Genomic DNA, 20,058 nt, shown 5'->3' with positions numbered 1-20,058 from the left:
ATCAAATCAAATTGAATCGAATCTAATCCCGATCGGACATGCTGGATTTATTCGGACTGTAAATAGAATCGTAAATGAATCGTACAAAGAATCGTATCGTGTATATTGGGCTTAAGGCAGCGGTGTACTTGCGTACAGCCGTGTGACACTGGGGGAGACAGGAGCAATCCGCTGTCATAGGCTGATGCCTATGACAGCTGATCGCTGTAATAGGCTGGCGGCAGGAGAGTTATTAAAAAAAAAAAAAAGCTTTATTTATGAGAAATAAACATCCTGGGAGTGATCATAGCCCACCAACGGAAAGCTCTGTTGGTGGGCAGAAAGGAAGGGGGGGAATCACTTGTGTGCTGAGTTGTACGGCCCTGCAGCAAGGCCTTAAAGCTGCAGTGGCCTAATTAGGAAAAAATAGCCTGGTCACTAGGGGTAGTGTAAGCCTGGGGTCCTGAAGTGGTGAAAGAATCATTATTATTATTTAGTATTTATATAGCGCCGACATATTACGCAGCGCTGTACAGTGTGTATATATATATATATATATATATATATATATATATATATATATATATATATATATATATACAGTGTGTGTGTGTGTGTATATATATATATATATATATATATATATATATATATATATATATATATATATACAGTGTGTGTGTGTATATATATATATATATATATTTATATTGTCTTGTCACTAACTGTCCCTCAAAGGAGCTCACAATCTAATCCCTACCATTGTCATATGTCTATATTGTGTAGTGTAAGTACTGTAGTCTAGGGCCAATTTTTAAGGGGAGCCAATTAACTTATCTGTATGTTTTTTAGAATGTGGGAGGAAACCGGAGTGCCCGGAGGAAACCCACGCAGACACGGAGAGAACATACAAACTCTTTGCAGATAGTGCCCTGGCTGGGATTCGAACCAGGGACCCAGCGCTACAAGGCGAGCGAGCTAACCACTACGCCACCGTGCTGCCCCAGATCAGAATCATCTTCTGATCTTAATTATAAGGCTCCTGCCGCGTCCCAGCGCAAATAATGACAAGCATATGAGCCTGTTGCCATGTGTGCCGCTCCCGCTCAGTGACCTACTCACTGGGATTCCTGTCGGTCTGTGCATGAGAGCAGCGATGCACTGTGCTCCTGATTCCTGCATCGTGCATTGACTTCTGTAGCAGTGGAAGTTATACGGTAACTCGCTGCAGACTTTGTTGGCTTGGTGGTATTTTGGAACCTTCTGGCACAATGCAAGGCCCCAAACACTTGAAGAACTAATAACTGCCATCACGTTACACTGCACTACCTTATTTTATTGCAGGGTAAGTGCATACCTCCCAACAGGGTCTGGGGCCACAAGGCCCTGGAGCAAACTTAAGTGTGGGGCCTCCCTGCCTGAGACCATATTACCCCCCCCCCCCCCCTCCACACTGTTACCCGATTGCTGCCTGGGCCCCTGCGAGTATGCTTCCTGTAATGACCTATCTCAGTGGGCAGGCAGGAAGCGGCTGCACACTCCGTGCACTTTGCTCTGAGGCTGGCACGCTGTCTTCTTCCCGCTCATGAGGCGGGGTGAAACATTTGCCTCAGGCGGCACATCAGGGGGGCGGCACCTGCCTATCCATGGGTGCGGGGGGCCGGCCGGTGAGCTGGAGAGGTAGCGGGCAGAAAGGGGGTATTGGGCCTAACGGTGGGGAGGGGGGTCAGACCCCTCCTCCCTCGCCTGGTTCCCCCGATCTGCGCTTCCCCTCCAGCTTTAAAAAGTTAAGTACCAGCGTATGATTAAGAGGCAACTGGGGGGGGGGGAATCAGTCGCCTCTTCCGAGTTCCCGCGTGCGCTACACTGACATCACTTCCTGCAATGCCGTCCACTTACAATACAGTGGGCGGCGTTGCAGGAAGTGACGTCAGTGGAGCGCACGCTGGAACGCGGAAGAGGTGAGTCATCCCCGCTCGTTACCTCTTAAAGGGAACCAGAGACGCCAGCAAAAAGACGCTATACATACCTGGGGCTTCCTCCAGCCCCATACGCACGGATCGCTCCCACGCTGCCGTCCTCCGCTTCCTGTTTCAGCCAGTTCCGGGTCCCGTAGTTTCGGCCAGTCGGCGGCAGCACGCGGCCACTTGTCCGCATCACAGGGACTCCAAGCATACCCTTACGCATGCGGCTGCAAACTGCGCAGCCGCACGCGTAAGGATATGGAGGGAGCCCCTGATCATGCGGATAATTGGCCGCGTCCGCCGGAAGTGACGGGACCCGGTACCGGCCGATCCAGGAAGCGGAGGATGGCGGCATGGGAGCGATCCAGGCTTATGGGGCTGGAAGAAGCCCCAGGTATGTATGAAATCTTTTTTCTTTTTCTGTGGCCGGCGTCTCTGGTTCCCTTTAATCACACGCTGGTACTTAACTTTTTAAAGCTGGAGGGGGAGCGCAGATCGGGGGACCCAGGTGAGGGAGGGGGGTCCGACCCCCACTCCCCACTGCTAGGCCCAATACCCCCTCCCCACTGCTACCCCTGCAGCTCGGCGGCCCCCCACCCACGGCTGGAAGGGGGCGGCGATTTTTTCTAATTTTGCCTCAGGCGGCAAAAAGTCTAGGGCCGGCCCTGGGCGCGTAATGTGTAAACATGCGCCGGATCATAGAGTGGGAAGGAGACAGCGTGCTAGCCTCAGAGTGTGCACGGTATGTGCAGCCGCTTCCTGCCCGCTGAGATAGGTAATTACAGGAGGATGAGAAAGAGGGACACTTAAAGAGAATCTGTAATGTTAAAACGTCCCCTGGGGGGTACTCACCTCGGGTGGGGGAAGCCTCAGGACCCTAATGAGGCTTCCCACGCCGTCCTCCATCCGTCAGGGGTCTCGCTGCAGCCCTCCGTACAGCGGTGACGTCAATATTTACCTTCCCAGCTCCTGCACAGGCGCTCTGACGGCTGTCGGCTCCGAAGTAGGCGGAAATACCCGATCGCCGTCGGGTCTGCTCTACTGCGCAGGCGCAAGTCTCCTGTGCCTGCGCAGTAGAGCGGACCCGACTGAGATCGGGTATTTCCGTCTACTTTGGAGCCGACAGCAGCCACAGCGCCCCCGCTGGAGCCTGCAAAGGTAAATATTGAACTGACAGTCGGGTCTGTCGCCGGCTGTTCGGAGGGCTGCAGCGAGACCCCCGTAGGACAGAGGACAGCGTGGGAAGCCTCATTAGGATCCCGAGGCTTCCCCCACCCGAGGTGAGTACCCACAGGGGATATTTTTGATGTTACAGTGTCTCTTTAAGCCATGCCCCTAGTCACGCATACCATAAAGATTTCATAAGAAAAATATGCTGTTTTATAATTCGAACCATGCTGCTCCTTTCTATCCTGGTGCATTTTCCTTCATAGTAACATTTTAAAATAAAGTTTATAGTCAATCAAACACATTTTTAGTAGAGAAATATAGATATATTTACATAGAAATAGGGACAAAGTCCTGAAAGAGGGACAAATGAGGAGGAAAGAGGGACAGAGCTCCCAAAGAGGGACAGTTGGGAGCTATGTAAGTGTAAGGGCTGGAACCCACTAGACCAGGCATGGGCAAACTTGTCCCTCCAGCTGTTAAGGAACTACAAGTCCCACAATGCATTGCAGGAGTCTTACAGCCACAGTCATGACTCATAAAGGCAAATGCATTGTGGGACTTGTAGTTCCTTAACAGCTGGAGGACCAAGTTTGCCCAGGCCTGATCTAGAGCGATTTTATGAGCGATTCAAACCGTTAGCGATTTCCCTAAATGCTCAGCTAATGTTAATGATTGGGCTAAATTCCACTGAAGTAATTGTGATTACTAAATCGCAAAACGCAGGACATGCAGCATTTTTAGCGTTAGCGATTTTGCAATGTAAAGTATATAAACGCTGGTGTAATCGCTCATCAAAATCTGTACAGAGCGATTTTGCTAGCATTTTGAAGTTACTGCACACCGTAACAAAATTAAAATTAATTGAAAGGACCAATCAGATTTAAAACGCTAATCGCTACACAACCGCTGGCAAATTAAATATACTTTTTAGTCGCTCCTGAAAACGCTCATGAAATCGCTTACAAACGGCTCATACAAAATGCAAAGAAAAACAAAAGTTTGCTTTCCTAAAACAGAAAGAATTTGCGATAATTCAGGTTGGAGTGAGCTCGAGATGTCTCCCACAATGCACCACTGCTGAATATATGCAAATTAACCATTGTACCCTTAGAAGCTAAACACACCTCCAGAACCGCTGGAATGCAATGATGTGTCAGTTTGTTAATTTGTACAGAGCCATAATAATCCAACATGCATACAGACTGTTTCGGATTGTTTGATCCTCATCAGTGCATGGATAATGGTTAATTTGCATATATTCACAAAATGCAAGCGATTGCGATTAGCGATAGCGTTTTGTAGTGGGTTCCAGGCCTCACAGGGCCTTAGCAGATATCAACGGTAAAACAGATAGTTTGCAGGTGTAATAGAATAGAACTTTAGCAAAAATAAATAAAAAAATATGTATATAGCTAGCCTATAACAAATACTATACAGCATCAATAAAAAAAAATGTAACTAGCACCTAATCATACAAAACAAAGAATCATTCTGGCTCAGCTCTGCTGTAACAGGAAACTGTTGACCTGATCTTTGATAATTTGAAACCAGGATGCCAGCAATTCAAACATAAACAATGGGAGCTGCCTGTCCCCACAGCGTCAAATGAGGCTGCCTATCATCAGCCAGTGCTTCCGGACCTCTCCTGCGCATGCCCATTAACCACCGCAACAGCTGTTCATCAGCTGGGACTGCGGTGACATCACGCTCATGCGCAGAGAAAGGGCAGCAGGATATGATGCGGGGCGGCTTGACTGTTGGTTTTTTTTTTTTGTAACACCGAGGAACCCTCATCATACTGCGCCGGGTGCGCCCATAACCTGAGAGACAGCGCGCGCGCACACACACACCTACATCAGCGCATGCGCCTGGCATCCCGTGTTCACGCGCAGCGGTCTAGCCCTGGCCGCCAGAACGCGCATGCGCGGAATTTCGTCTCGGCTGCTGCTGCTGGGCCAAGGCGAGCGCGCGCTGCCGACGCGGAGCGGCCACGTAGCTGCGCGTGGCCGGGAGCGAGCGCGCGCTCGGTGGAGTGACGTGAGCGGCGGAGGAGGAGGTGGCCGAGGACAGGAAGGAAGCGTACCGGGAGCCATGGAGCGAGGCCCCCCTGGGCGGAGGGTGAGTGAGTGCGGGCCTAGTGCATGGAGGAGGGGGCTGCGGCCTGCTGTGTGCTAGGCCTGTGGCTGCTGCTAGGCCTCTGATCATTCCACACAGCTCTGGCCGGGCCTGGGGAGGAGTCGGGGATAAGCTGCTCCTGAAGGACTTGCTGCAACTGCATCACCCCCCAATATTAGATCAAAGGGACATCACACCTTGGTCACCCCCAGAGTCCACCTCAAAACCTCTGGAGACAGGACCTTTTGTCATGCTGCCCCTACACTTTAGCACTCCCTGCAATCAGGACAGCTCCATCCCTGGAAGCATTTAAAGAGAATCTGAAGCGAGATTAAAGGGGAACTGAAGAGAGAGGTATAGGGAGGCTGCCATATTTATTTCCTTTTAAGCAATACCAGTTGCCTGGCAGCCCTGCTGATACTCTGCCTCTAATACTATTAGCCATAGCCCCTGAACAAGCAAGCAGCAGATCAGGTATTTCTGACTTTAAAGAGAACCCGAGGTGTGTTTAAAGAATGTTATCTGCATACAGAGGCTGGATCTGCCTATACAGCCCAGCCTCTGTTGCTATCCCAAACCCCAGTAAGGTCCCCCTGCACTCTGCAATCCCTCATAAATCACAGCCGTGCTGTGAGGCTGTGTTTACATCTGTAGTGTCAGTCTCGGCTGCTCCCCCGCCTCCTGCATAGCTCCGGTCCCTGCCCCCGTCCCTTCCCTCCAATCAGCAGGGAGGGAAGGGATGCAGGCGGGGACTGGAGTTCTGCAGGAGGCGGGGAGAGCAGCAGACTGACACTATAGAGATAAACACAGCCAGCTCTGACAAACTGTTTGTCAGCAGCGTGGCTGTGATTTATGAGGGTTTGCAGAGTGCAGGGGGACCTTAGGGGGGTTTGGGATAGCAACAGAGGCTAGGCTGTATAGGCAGATCCAGCCTCTGAATGCAGATAATATTCTTCAAACCCACCTTGGGTTCTCTTTAAAGTCAGATCTGACAAGACTAGCTGCATGATTGTTTCTGGTGTTATTCAGATACTACTGCAGAGAAATAGACCAACAGGGCTGCCAGGCAACTGGTATTGATTAAAAGGAAATAATTATGGCAGCCTCCGTATACCTCTTACTTCAGTTCCCCTTTAAAACTCGCTTTTCACCTTATATTGAACAGGGGCATGTTTGCCCCTGCTAAAACGTTGCTCTCCAGTGGCAGAACGGCGGGTTTTTACCCCCCAAATCCCCTCCGTGGTGTCCAGGGAGCGCTTCCTGTTGAGGCAGGGCTAATGGCCGCAGCCCTGCCTCTCAGTGCGTCTATCAGCGCTGATCGCCACTTCTCCCCCGCCCTTCTCAGTCTTCCTTTCACTGATGGCTCGATTGATAATATTCAACCTGTCCAATACCCCGCCGGATCTATTCTGCGCTCGATACCGGCGGGGAGAACAATTAGAAGAAACAAGCGGCTGATTAGCAGCGCTCGCGGGGACGTGCGGGAATCGATCCGCGCGGACAAGCGGTGACGCGCTGGCATTGAGCCGCTGGCTCGATATCGGCGCAAAAACTTACCGTGTATGCACAGCAGTATAGGTGAAAAGCGCTTTACAAATGTTATTGTATTGTATTGCCCCTGGCAGTCACTTTTACCTGTGAGACTTCCCATAAAGGGGGTGCAACCCAGCCCTGCCTGCTAGATCTACCCCTCTGCCCCAGTGCTCTGCCCATACAATGCACTGATCCTGCATGGTAGACTACTGGCCACTATGCTGCCTCTGGTTATATCACTCCCAGGCACATAGACTGTCATTAGGAACTCCAGGCAGGTTAGTCACAATAACTTGTTTTTGTTTTGGAAAGGAGCTGTCACAGCCTGCACAGGTGTAATGATTTAATTCCTGCCTGTCTAAAGCCACGTACACACCTCAGATAAACGTTGCCCGAAACAATCTTTTGTGATCACTGTTTTGTCATTGCTGCTCCGTAGGGATGAGCAAATCATTTGGTGGCTGGATAGTGTAATGGTTAAAGGGAAGGTCCAAGCTGGAAAAAAAAATCCACTTACCTGGGACTATCTTCAGCCCCTGGCTGCCATCCTGTGCCCTTGCCGCCGCTCAAGGGGCTCCCAGTGTCCTGCGCTGCAGAAGACAACCTCGCCAGGTCGGCTTCTTTTGAGCTCCACGGCGCGGGTCACATGGTCCGGCTGTCGTCATTAGGTCTGTATTGTGCAGGTGCAGAACTACTGTGCCTGTGCAGTACAGACCTGATTATGTCAGCCAGACCACGTGACCCGCGCTGTGGAGACACAAGAAGCCCACATGGTGGATTTTTTTTTTTTTTTCTAGCTTGGATGTTTCCTTTAAAGCAGACCCAAACCAAACATTTTTTAATTCAAATTATGTAATTGCACCACTCTGACACATCCAAATATAAATAAACACTCCTTCAAGCCTATGAGCATTTCAGTGCATGCTTTTCACCCTTCTCTTTTCATAACTAGGGTTATACAGGTGGCAGCCATTACTTCTGAGCTTAGTAGGAGGCGTTAGATCATGGGTGTGGTTGTCATCAGCTACCCTCCCTCACAGGGGCGTAGTCTATGTAAAATCTCTCACAAGCTGGGATCACCTCCCCTGTGACATCATCAGTAGCAGCCTGTGTTTTTGTTTTTTATCTCCTCCACCAGTCTGCCGGATTCTGTCCCGGCAATATGAAAGGAAGGGAGGGGTTCCTCCAATAAATGTAAAATATTTTATATTTGTCATCATGCAGCTGAAAAAAAGACTGCTATTTATCATTATAATTTAGAAACTAGGTTTTATTTCTGAAATCTTGTATTTTTAATTTGGGTCCACTTTAAGGGCTCTGCCTCTGACACAGGAGACCCGGCTGTTCAGTAAGCCAGCACCTATTCAGTAGGAGACCTTGGGCAAGTCTCCCTAACACTGCTACTGCCTATAGAGCGCGTCCCAGTGGCTGTAGCTCTGGCGCTTTGAGTCCGCCAGGAGAAAAGCGCAATATAAATGTTCTGTGTTTGCTTGTGACTTTGCCATAGATTTTTTGATCTTAGTGGGTGTAGAACCAGACACTGGAGCTAGTCTAGTTGAAGGACCCAGAAGGGAACCTCGAAAAGAAATTCTGCTAACATGATTGGGTGGCCAGCACCCTCTTGAACTTTTAGGTTATGGATAGGTTGAAGTAAACTACACCCCCACACTATTTAGACAATGACAACGTCATATTGTAGAGGGTGCTGTGATTGGAGATATCTTCCCTTGGACGTTTCCTGCCAGGTTCCTTCAAGTAGACTAGAACCCAGATCTTGGTGCTAGTCTAGATTAGGGGTCCTCTTAGGCCCCGTTCACACTGCACGTGTCCGGATTTCGGCTACTCGTGCAGGAGGCCGACACGCATGACATCAGAAAGTGCATAGACTGCCCTGTCTGATCACACTGCATGCGGTCCGGACCAGTGTGGTTCGGGAACGCATGCTGCACGCATTTGTTAACAAAACACGGGGCTGACCCATTTACTTTCAGTGAATGGGATCATCCATTCAACGCATAGAAACGCAGATGGCGTGCGTTCGTACACGTTGCATTCCGAACACACGGACATCCGCGTTTCATGATTTGAGTGTTGTGTTTGGTCAAATAGTGTGGGCATAAGGTACAAACACACGTCTGATTTTTCCAAACGACCAGTCGTTTGGACGTCAAATCGGGTGTGTGTACAAACGGTCGTTCGGCTGATAAGGCTGGTTTTCATGGATCCATCAAAATCAGCATTATCAGCCGGACGACCGTTTGTACACACACCTGATTTGACATCCGAACGACCGGTCGTTTGGAAAAATCAGACGTGTGTATGCACCTTTAGTTTACTACAAACAATTGGAAACCTAGCAGTTCCAGAGAGTGCCGTCCACCCAATCACATTTCCCTATGAAGTTTCCTGTTAGGTCCCCTAGGTACACTAGCGCCATCTACTTGAGGGGATCCAGCAGGAAAACTCATAGAGAAACTGCTATGATTGGTTGGACAGCACCAACTCGGAAGTTCTAGGTTTGGAATAGGTTGTAGTAAACTATGCCCACACTATTCAACCAATTACAACACTTTGCAATGTAGAGTGCTATGTTTGGATAACTGTTCCCTATGAGGTTTCCTGCTTAGTCCCCTCAAGTAGAGTAGCTGGCAGATCTTTGCATGGGGTGGTCACATTTTGGGAACAAGTCATTCATTAACTGACTGCTGTCAGATAATTGATCTTTGGGTTTCTGACTTTGAGTGAAGGTGGCCATACTCGCATTCCTTGCCAGATTTGATCACTGTGATTGAATCTGCCAAAGATTGTTACTCCAACATGTACCCAATCATAATCTTGATTTATTTGTAGCAGAGATTGACCGTCATCACTAATGGTTTTTTGCTGGTCAATTTGCAGCTGTATCCATATGGGGAGGGGGGGCCTTTACCTTGTTAGCTTGGCTAATGCTGCTCTTCCCGGCAAAATTTTAGCACAGCAAAGAGCTTAAAGCGGAACTGAAGAGAGAGGTATATGGAGGCTGTCATGTTTATTTCCTTTTAATCAATACCAGTTACCTGGCGGCCCTGCTGGTCTATTTCTCTGCAGTAGTATCTGATTAAAACCAGAAACAAGCATGCAGCTAGTCTTGTCAGATCTGACTTATAAGTCTGAACCACTGAAACACCTGATCTGCTGCATGCATGTTCAGGGGCTATGGCTAATGGTATTAGAGGCAGAGGATCAGCAGGGCTGCCAGGCAACTGGTATTGTCTAAAAGGAAATAAACATGACAGCCTCCATATACCTCTCTCTTCAGTTCCCCTTTAATGCTCTCCTCTCCAGCTGGTCCACTGCCTCTTCTGTGCTGCTATTATATTCTAGTGCCCATTGTGACCCCATGAACCAGCAATGTACATACGTGAGTGTGTACATGTTGCCGGATAACGGAGTAAAGGCACCAGGAGATGATGGCAGCACAGAGGAAGGAGCACGCCGGCTGGAGAGGTGAGTGAGAGTGCTTCGCTGTGCTAATACTCTGCAAGGCAAAGCAGGTTACTTCGGCACCCAATGCCAAGCACCGAAGCTGGGAGCCATCATAGCAGCAGTGCTATGATACGCGTCTCGCGCAAGAGTAATTCAGAAATGCGGCAACAACCAGACTTGTAATTGCACCTCCCGCCGAGTTGCTACAATTTGGAGGGGGAACATTAACGCCACCGGGGAGTTTTGCGACAACAGGGAGAGCCTTCATTTGGCACGCCCTGCGCCCAACTCACCGGCGGCCGTAGCATGTGTATGACTGCATGGGGACCTGAGGAGAGCAGCAATAGCAGTGGTGACGCCTGGAAGAGTGGCGGTAATTGATTTTCAAGCTGAAATCTATGCAGTGTGTGGCAGTGATGAGTCTTTTTCTCATCAGATGTTGATCAGAGAGGGATCTATTGGGCACGTCGAGTGCCTGTGTATGGCAGGCTTAACCTTGGAAAGAGTTTTAGTTCAGTCCTCGATTCATTTTCGATAACATTTTTTGGTCACATCTGTATTTGTGAGCTCTCTGAGAACAAGCCCATTTTGTTGTATGGACAAAGAATGGGAGAACGAGCAGGAGATGACCCGATGCAGCTCATTGTGGGGAGCTACAGTTGGCTAAGGATTTTCAACCTTGGTTGATTGCTGGATTAAAGACCACTGGCATCAGGGAAACGGATGTAGGCATACACCGCCGGTGAGGTGGGCACAGGGTGAGCCGCATAACAGCTCAGCCTGCTGCTGCTTAACCAATTAGCATTCCTGGACGTGAGTTTCACGTCATGCTCTGTCCCTGCCTGCATTCACTCACGTGAAACTCACGTCCTGCAGTGTAAACAGCGCTGTGTGCGCACGCGAGTCCGCGCGATCCCCTCATTGGTGCATGTGAACAGAAGTTCACAGAACCAATGAGATCGTTTTTACTGTGAATGACAGCTGCCATAGCCAATGGCAGCTCTCATTCACACTGTGACAATGTAAACATTACATTGTTGCCACCTAAAGCTGCTGAAGCCTCAGATCTCTCGTCAGTGTGAGATCTGAGGTGGAGCAGCTTGTGTGCAGAGCTGTGTGAGCTGTGTGATCTACTGTGGAAATAAATTGTATTTTATTGCTGTTTTCTAACCCTTTCCCAGCCTAACTATCCCTTGTGTGTTCAGTACACTGTACTGATCACACTGTACTAATCTAGCTGATCTAGCTGTCCTAGGCCCTTTTTATACTGCCCTCCTCCCCTCCTATTACTGTTTTAGTTTGCTGACCCCTTATTGATCAGTTGATCGTCATCTGATCATCTGATCTTCTGATCTCATCTCTCTCCCACTCACATCACCGTGCTCTCTTCTACTTCCATTCCCAGCACTTCTTTTCCTCATCCTTATTCATATAAAAAAAAAAAAAAAAAAAAAAAAAAATCTTTCTATCTATTATCTCTTTATCTTGTTCTGTACCCTATTTATAAAAAATGGCAAAGAGGCGATACACAGAACAGGAGATCGTTGCCTTGATGGAAATCGGCGGCAGCGACGAAGAATCTGACTGCGAATCTGACGGCGAAGAATGGCTGCCGGTTGAACATTCTGACCCGCTGTCAGACGGCGACTCCAGCTCTGATGAAGGTGAAGGGCCATCAGAGCAGGCAAGAGTTGCTACTGTGCATCCTGTTGTCACTGCATCAGTTCCCAGTGGCAGCGACTCTGAGACACAGGCGTCATCAGATCGCAGAGGAGGGAGCACAGCAGGCACTAGTGCTCCAGGGGCAGGCAGCCAGCAGCAAAGTCCTCAGGAACCCATGGACATTTTAGATGGCACTAGTGCTCCAGGGGCTAGCAGCCAGCAGCAAAGTCAGCAGGTACCACTGGACATGTCACACCTACTGTGGGTACCGCCAAACATGCAAGCACCCCAAATCCCTCCTTTCATTGCAAACAGTGGCTTAATGGTTGACATGACAGGGAATATGTCACCAGTCGATGTTTTCCAGCAATTCGTCAATGACGATTTTTTGCAATTTATTGTCGAGCAGACAAATTTGTATGCCTCTCAATTCATTGAGTCCCACCCCAGGTCCACTTATACCCGGAAATGGACACCAACAAACTTGTCTGAGTTGAAAGTGTTTCTAGGCCTAACTTTCAACATGGGGCTAACAAAAAAATCGCAACTCGCAATGTACTGGAGTACAAATCCCATACACCACACCCCTCTGTACTCATCAACTATGCCAAAGCTGCGTTATCAGATGATCATGAGATTTCTGCATTTCAATGACAATAGTCAAAACAAGAGTCCAGACAATGCAGGCAGAGACCGGCTTTTTAAATTAAGGCCGCTTATAAATCACCTGAATTTAAAATTCAGTGAAATTTGTGTGCCAGGAAGAGAAATTGCAATAGACGAATCTCTAATGCCATTTCATGGCCGGCTTGGATTCAAACAATTCATCCCCAGTAAACGAGCCAGGTATGGGGTAAAGCTCTATAAGCTTTGCGAAAGCGGATCAGGGTACACCTTCGCATTTCGCATCTATGAGGGGCGAGATAGCCTGCTACAGCCAGAGGGGTGCCCAGCAGATATGGGAGCCAATGGAAAAATTGTGGTGGACCTCATGACCCCCTTACTAAATAAGGGGTATCATCTATTTGTAGACAATTTCTACACCAGCTTGCCACTTTTTAAATTTCTTTTTCCGGCTGACACCGTTGCCTGTGGTACCATCAGGGCAAACCGAAAAGGCTTTCCACAAGAAGTCCTGAAAAAAAATTGAAAAAGGGGGAGACTTGTAGTCTGCGCAGCAATGAAGTCCTGGCACTAAAATACAAGGACAAAAAAGATGTGCTTATGCTGTCCACCATGCACACAGAGGGCACAGTGCTAGTGACGTCTCGCCGATCAGAGACTGTCAAGCCTATTGTGATTGATGACTACAACAAGCATATGGGAGCAGTGGATCTGTCCGACCAGATGTTGGCCCCATATTTGGTAGCTAGAAAAACGAAATCCTGGTACAAGAAGGTAGGGATTTATTTGCTACAAATGGCAATGTTCAATGCCCATGTGGCATACAGAAAACCAGCTATACCGGGTCATACCTGCAGTTCCAGGAACAGATCATTGCATCTTTCCTTTTTGGATCTGGCACAACACCAGTACGCAGTGACCAATCCCAATGCGAAGACATCATCAGACTCTGCGACAGGCACTTTATGGAATCACTCCCTCCTAATCCCCTGAAAAAATATCCTCAGAAGAGGTGCAAAGTGTGTGCCAAACATCAAATAAGAAGGGACACAAGATATTACTGTCCAGATTGTCCCTCCCACCCAGGCCTCTGCTTTACTCCGTGTTATAAAATATACCATACGGTCACCAATTATTAGAACCATGCCTATCTCCCAAAAAAAATTCTGTAGCCACCAGCTCCATTTGAAAAAAAAAAAAAAAAAAAAAAACTTTTCCAAAAATAAAGAAAATAGACCAGGGGCAGCCTAAGGCATGTGCCATTAATTAAGGGCCACCATTCCCAGCGGGCCACCACATTATATTCTTATTGTTACAGTTGGTCATTGTTTATGACTGTATTTTGTTCATGTTTTTTTTATGTTGCAGTTATACACATAAATGAATATCAAACAATAAAAAAAGTGTAAAAAGAAAAGTAAAAAGACAAAAAAAGTAAAAAAAAAAAAAAAAAAAAGAGCTAGGCATTGCTGCTACCTCCACGTGGTGCCTGGTGGAAACAGCGAAAGCTGGCAAAATGCAGTGGATATTTCATTTCATTTTATATTTGATTTATCAGCACATAGTGGCTATGCAGTCTCTACGGTGGATGTTGCCATTTGCCCTGCATAGGATACTATATTGACAATGGCGGATGAAGGGGCCACAAATTCTTTCTGCTGCTCCTGCACAGGCTGAATATAATGGTCAACTACATAATCATCTAGTAACAAAATAAGGCTTATGGCACATCATTTTCATCTTGAGAAGCTGAAGAATACATTTTCCAGTGTTTTATTTCAGAGGCACCTGTCACTTTAAAAATGCTTAGCGACAAACTGTCACCAACAGTCAAAAAAATATTTATTTTCAAACAAGTGGTCACACTTGTGCAATTTTCAGCAAAACCACAAAAATGTAACGGACACAATATACCCATCTTTGTATAGCCCTGGATCTCTACTTTTCAAAATGGTGGCATTTGTAGTACTTATTTTCTGTTCTGACACACATAGGACTCTGTGAAGGAAGCGTGACGCTATAAAAAGGAAAGCGGAAAAAATGCCCTTCAAAAATCCAAGTACGCAGGTCTCTTATAAAGGCCCACTACGTGGTCAGCTAGTAACAAAATAAGGCCTATGGCACATCATTTTCATCGTGAGAAGCTGAAGAATACATTTTCCAGTGTTTTATTTCAGTGGCACCTGTCACTTTCAAAATGCTTAGCGACAAACTGTCACCAACAGTCAAAAAAATATTTATTTTCAAACAAGTGGTCACACTTGTGCAATTTTCAGCAAATCCACAAAAATGTAACGGACACAATATACCCATCTTTGTATAGCCCTGGATCTCTACTTTTCAAAATGGTGGCACTTGTAGTACTTATTTTCTGTTCTGACACACATAGGACTCTGTGAAGGAAGCGTGACGCTATAAAAAGGAAAGCGGAAAAAATGCCCTTCAAAAATCCAAGTACGCAGGTCTCTTATAAAGGCCCACTACGTGGTCAGCTAGTAACAAAATAAGGCCTATGGCACATCATTTTCATCGTGAGAAGCTGAAGAATACATTTTCCAGTGTTTTATTTCAGTGGCACCTGTCACTTTCAAAATGCTTAGCGACAAACTGTCACCAACAGTCAAAAAAATATTTATTTTCAAACAAGTGGTCACACTTGTGCAATTTTCAGCAAAACCACAAAAATGTAACGGACACAATATACCCATCTTTGTATAGCCCTGGATCTCTACTTTTCAAAATGGTGGCACTTGTAGTACTTATTTTCTGTTCTGACACACATAGGACTCTGTGAAGGAAGCGTGACGCTATAAAAAGGAAAGCGGAAAAAATGCCCTTCAAAAATCCAAGTACGCAGGTCTCTTATAAAGGCCCACTACGTGGTCAGCTAGTAATAAAATAAGGCCTATGGCACATCATTTTCATCGTGAGAAGCTGAAGAATACATTTTCCAGTGTTTTATTTCAGTGGCACCTGTCACTTTCAAAATGCTTAGCGACAAACTGTCACCAACAGTCAAAAAAATATTTATTTTCAAACAAGTGGTCACACTTGTGCAATTTTCAGCAAAACCACAAAAATGTAACGGACACAATATACCCATCTTTGTATAGCCCTGGATCTCTACTTTTCAAAATGGTGGCACTTGTAGTACTTATTTTCTGTTCTGACACACATAGGACTCTGTGAAGGAAGCGTGACGCTATAAAAAGGAAAGCGGAAAAAATGCCCTTCAAAAATCCAAGTACGCAGGTCTCTTATAAAGGCCCACTACGTGGTCAGCTAGTAACAAAATAAGGCCTATGGCACATCATTTTCATCGTGAGAAGCTGAAGAATACATTTTCCAGTGTTTTATTTCAGTGGCACCTGTCACTTTCAAAATGCTTAGCGACAAACTGTCACCAACAGTCAAAAAAATATTTATTTTCAAACAAGTGGTCACACTTGTGCAATTTTCAGCAAAACCACAAAAATGTAACGGACACAATATACCCATCTTTGTATAGCCCTGGATCTCTACTTTTCAAAATGGTGGCACTTGTAGTACTTATTTTCTGTTCTGACACACATAGGACTCTGTGAAGGAAGCGTGACGCTATAAAAAGGAAAGCGGAAAAAATGCCCTTCAAAAATCCAAGTACGCAGGTCTCTTATAAAGGCCCACTACGTGGTCAGCTAGTAACAAAATAAGGCCTATGGCACATCATTTTAACCAGGAAGGGCCAAAGAACATTTTTTGAAGTGTTTTATATCAAAATCACTTGTCATGTGAAAATTAGGCAGGGTGAAAAGTGACAAAAATGTATATTTTCTGCTTTTACATCTGTTTTTCCTTGTCATATGCATATGAAATAAAATAATTGCTTGGAAACAATATTACTGAGAGATAGCCTAGATTGTCCTGAAAAAAACAACACATGTTTCAATTAGATAGCATAAGTAATTAAAAAGTTATCACTGTATTAAAAGCAACACAGCTGAGTATCAAAATTGTCAGGAATCTGAAGGGGGTAAAAACCCAGGAATGCGAAGTGGTTAAAGAAGAACTCCAGTGAAAATGTTATTAAAAAAAGTGCTTAATTTTTACCATCATTATGTATAAATGTATGATTTAGTCAGTGTTAGCCCATTGTAAAATCTTTCTTCTCCCTTATTTACATTCTGACATTTATCACATGGTGACATTTTTACTGCTGGCAGGTGATGTAGCTGCTGCATGCTTTTTTGGCAGTTGGAAACAGCTGTAAACAGCTATTTCCCACAATGCAACAAGGTTCACAGACAGGAAACTGCCCAGACCATCCTCAGTTTCTTGTGGGAGGGGTTTCACCACAATAGCAGCCATACAGCGCCCCCTGATGGTCTGTTTGTGAAAAGGAATAGATTTCTCATGTAAAAGGGGGTATCAGCTGCTGATTGGAATGAAGGTCAATTCTTGGTCACGATTTCTCTATAAATCCTCAGTGGCGTAAAATACTATTCCCCCTCCAAGTTGATGTAATTCAGGGTCCAGCAATCGTAATTGCACGCCCTGTGCTTTATTCAGAGTTCCCCAACCCTGTCCTCAGGGCCCACCAACAGTACATGTTTTGCAGGAAACCACAAACTTGCACAGGTGAGGTAATTAGTGTCTCAGCAGAGCTGATTAACTACCTCTGTGGATTTCCACAAAACATGCACTGTTGGTGGGCCCTGAGGACAGGGTTGGGGAACTATGCTTCATATCATTACTGCTATGGTGCGCCTAGTTTTGGCTCCATGTGCCGAAACCTCCTGCTTCATCACGGGACGCTTGTACTTACACTAGATTGTCACCCAAAACCATCAGTGTCAAGTCTAGTGTGTGTATGTAGCACGAGTCCATCCATAGATCAGCTAGATTGAGCGGTGATCAGATGCTGAAAGCATGTAGCAGGTGGATGCTGCCATAGATGATCTGGTGCTAATGGGTGTAGCAGATTTTTTTGCTTTCACATATTGGGCAGCAATCTGTTGTCTATGGTTATAGCAGATGGCTGCAGGTCCAGATCGGGGAGTAGTCTGATGCCTATGGTTATAGCAGATGGCTGCATATCCAGATCGGGGTGTAGTCTGATGTCTATGCTTGTAGCAGATGGCTGAAGGCACAGATTGAGCTGAGCAATCTTATGTCTGTGCATGTATCAGTCGGCTGCAGCAGATGTTCTCAGCCCATTGCTTTGTCTCTTGTGATCAGCCTTCCAGTTCTTGCCTCCCTACCCTCTCCATAGAACATAGCACCCATCTATTGCAGGGTTTTCAGCAGAACAGCTAAAAATGTCAGTTTTGTGCTGTAATGTGAACCAGGCAGTCAGATTGCATGGGTACAGTGGGGTACTTGTACAGGATCTTGTGGGGGGGGGGGGGGGGGGGGATATGGTTTGTAAACAATACACAGTCAATAGGTTCTCGGATCTCTTCAGCAGAACAAAATCAGTATTGTAATAGTGTTGTTGGTAAGGGGTGGGGTGGGGGGTGGGTTGCTGTTAATTTTTGTTGCTCTAAAACAGAGGTCTTATGCTGGGAATACACAATGAGATTTTTCAGCAGATTTACTGTCCGATCGTTTTCTACAAGCAGTTTTCTGATCGAATTCCATTCACTTCTATGACAATCCAATCGATTAACTGCGCTTCTCATACCCTGTAAAATCAATTAAAAAGCGCACATAGTGCCAAGTATTGTCTAAAAAAGGCTACAACTTGCACCCCGTGCTCGCACTCCTGGGGGTAGTGCCTCCACCAAATAAGGGAAAAAACTGCGTCACTCTCCCCCTCGTGAGTGCACTTACCAGAAGCGCGTCTTGAATGTCAGCATATCACAATCATCCAGTGGTTAGCCAAGAAGGACCAGATTGTAAAGAAACATCCAGCTTTAATAACGTATTTAGGCGGAATAACAGCGGGTACATACGCTCCTTACCATGGATACAATGGAGCCGCACGCCACCACACTGCCTATCCTGCTCGTATCCTCGTGACGTCAGCGCGCACACCTCCGACTCCGCCCTGGGGGGGCGGAGTCGGAGGTGTGCGCGCTGACGTCACGAGGATACGAGCAGGATAGGCAGTGTGGTGGCGTGCGGCTCCATTGTATCCATGGTAAGGAGCGTATGTACCCGCTGTTATTCCGCCTAAATACGTTATTAAAGCTGGATGTTTCTTTACAATCTGGTCCTTCTTGGCTAACCACTGGATGATTGTGATATGCTGACATTCAAGACGCGCTTCTGGTAAGTGCACTCACGAGGGGGAGAGTGACGCAGTCTTTTCCCTTATTTGGTGGAGGCACTACCCCCAGGAGTGCGAGCACGGGGTGCAAGTTGTAGCCTTTTTTAGACAATACTTGGCACTATGTGCGCTTTTTAATTGATTTTACAGGGTATGAGAAGCGCAGTTAATCGATTGGATTGTTGCTAAAGTGTGGTGAAGTGACCTGCTGTTTTTTCTGCGAACCCCTGAGTATTGGAAGGAGTTTACCCATTGGAGCGCAGTATATCTATTTTCTATTGGTAAGACTGATTCACTTCTATGAGAAATCAATCAGAAAAACGATCGAAAATCAGATCGGACTTGTCGGAAATTGTCTATCGAACCATCTATCTGCCAAAAATAATCTCATGATGTATTCCCAACTCAATCACACAGGAGGCCAAAATCTGAAACAGTAGACCAGAAGTAGTTAGCATGGGCACTGTCACTTAGAGCCTAGGTTCTCAACGTGTGGTACGCGTATGCCAGGGGGTACTTCTGTTGGTTCCAGGGGGTACTCAGGCTTGATATACTTCACCAAGAATAACAAATTTAGAGTTTTAGACAATGATAAATCTTATTTAAACAACACCAAATCTGTGATTTAGCAAATTAAAAGCAATAGTAAATGCTTGGAAATTGTTTAGAAGCAATTATCATGTACTAAAATTAAATATATATTTGTCAAGGGGTACTTGTGATAATCTTTACTATGCTAGGGGGTACTTGGTGAGTACAAGGTTTTAAAAGGGGTACATACCAATAAAATGTTGAGAAACACTGACTTAGAGGAACTCCAGTAAACATTTTTACTGTTGACAGGTGATGTAGCTGCTGCTTGCGGTTTTTGGCAGTTGGAAACAGCTGTAAACTGCTATTTTCCACAATGCAGCAAGGTTCACAGACAAGAAACTGCCCAAAAAAAAGTGCAAACTTTTCTTGTGGGAGGGGTTTAAACACAATATCAGCGCCCCCTGATGGTCTGTTTGTGAAAAGGAATAGATTTCTCATGTAAAGTGGGGTATCAGCTACTGATTGGGATAAAGTTCAATTTTTGGTCGGAGTTTCTCTTTAAATAGCACGGTGGCGTAGTGGTTAGCTCTCTCGCCGTGCAGCGCTGGGTCCCTGGTTCGAATCCCAGCCAGGGCACTATCTGCAAAGAGTTTGTATGTTCTCTCCGTGTCTGCGTGGGTTTCCTCCGGGCACTCCGGTTTCCTCCCACATTCCAAAAAATACGGATAAGTTAATTGGCTCCCCTGAAATTGGCCCTAGACT

The 20,058-nt window shown here is 46.4% G+C and overlaps 1 protein-coding gene across 1 annotated transcript in view; it reads left to right on the top strand.

Annotated features, from left to right (window-relative positions):
• The first annotated feature begins 5,039 nt into the window (after window positions 1–5,039).
• ZNF652 (zinc finger protein 652) overlaps window positions 5,040–20,058 on the top strand; it is an 86,839-nt gene continuing 71,820 nt past the window's right edge. Inside the window, exon 1 of the mRNA XM_068263898.1 lies at window positions 5,040–5,231. The gene's annotated coding sequence lies outside the window, so the exon portion shown is untranslated. The remainder of the gene's footprint in view (window positions 5,232–20,058) is intronic.

Source organism: Hyperolius riggenbachi, chromosome 12 (genome assembly GCF_040937935.1).
Source record: "Hyperolius riggenbachi isolate aHypRig1 chromosome 12, aHypRig1.pri, whole genome shotgun sequence".
NCBI lineage: Eukaryota > Metazoa > Chordata > Amphibia > Anura > Hyperoliidae > Hyperolius > Hyperolius riggenbachi.
The sequence above is the reverse complement of the archived record's forward strand: the minus strand, read 5'-3'. Positions and strand labels throughout refer to the sequence as shown.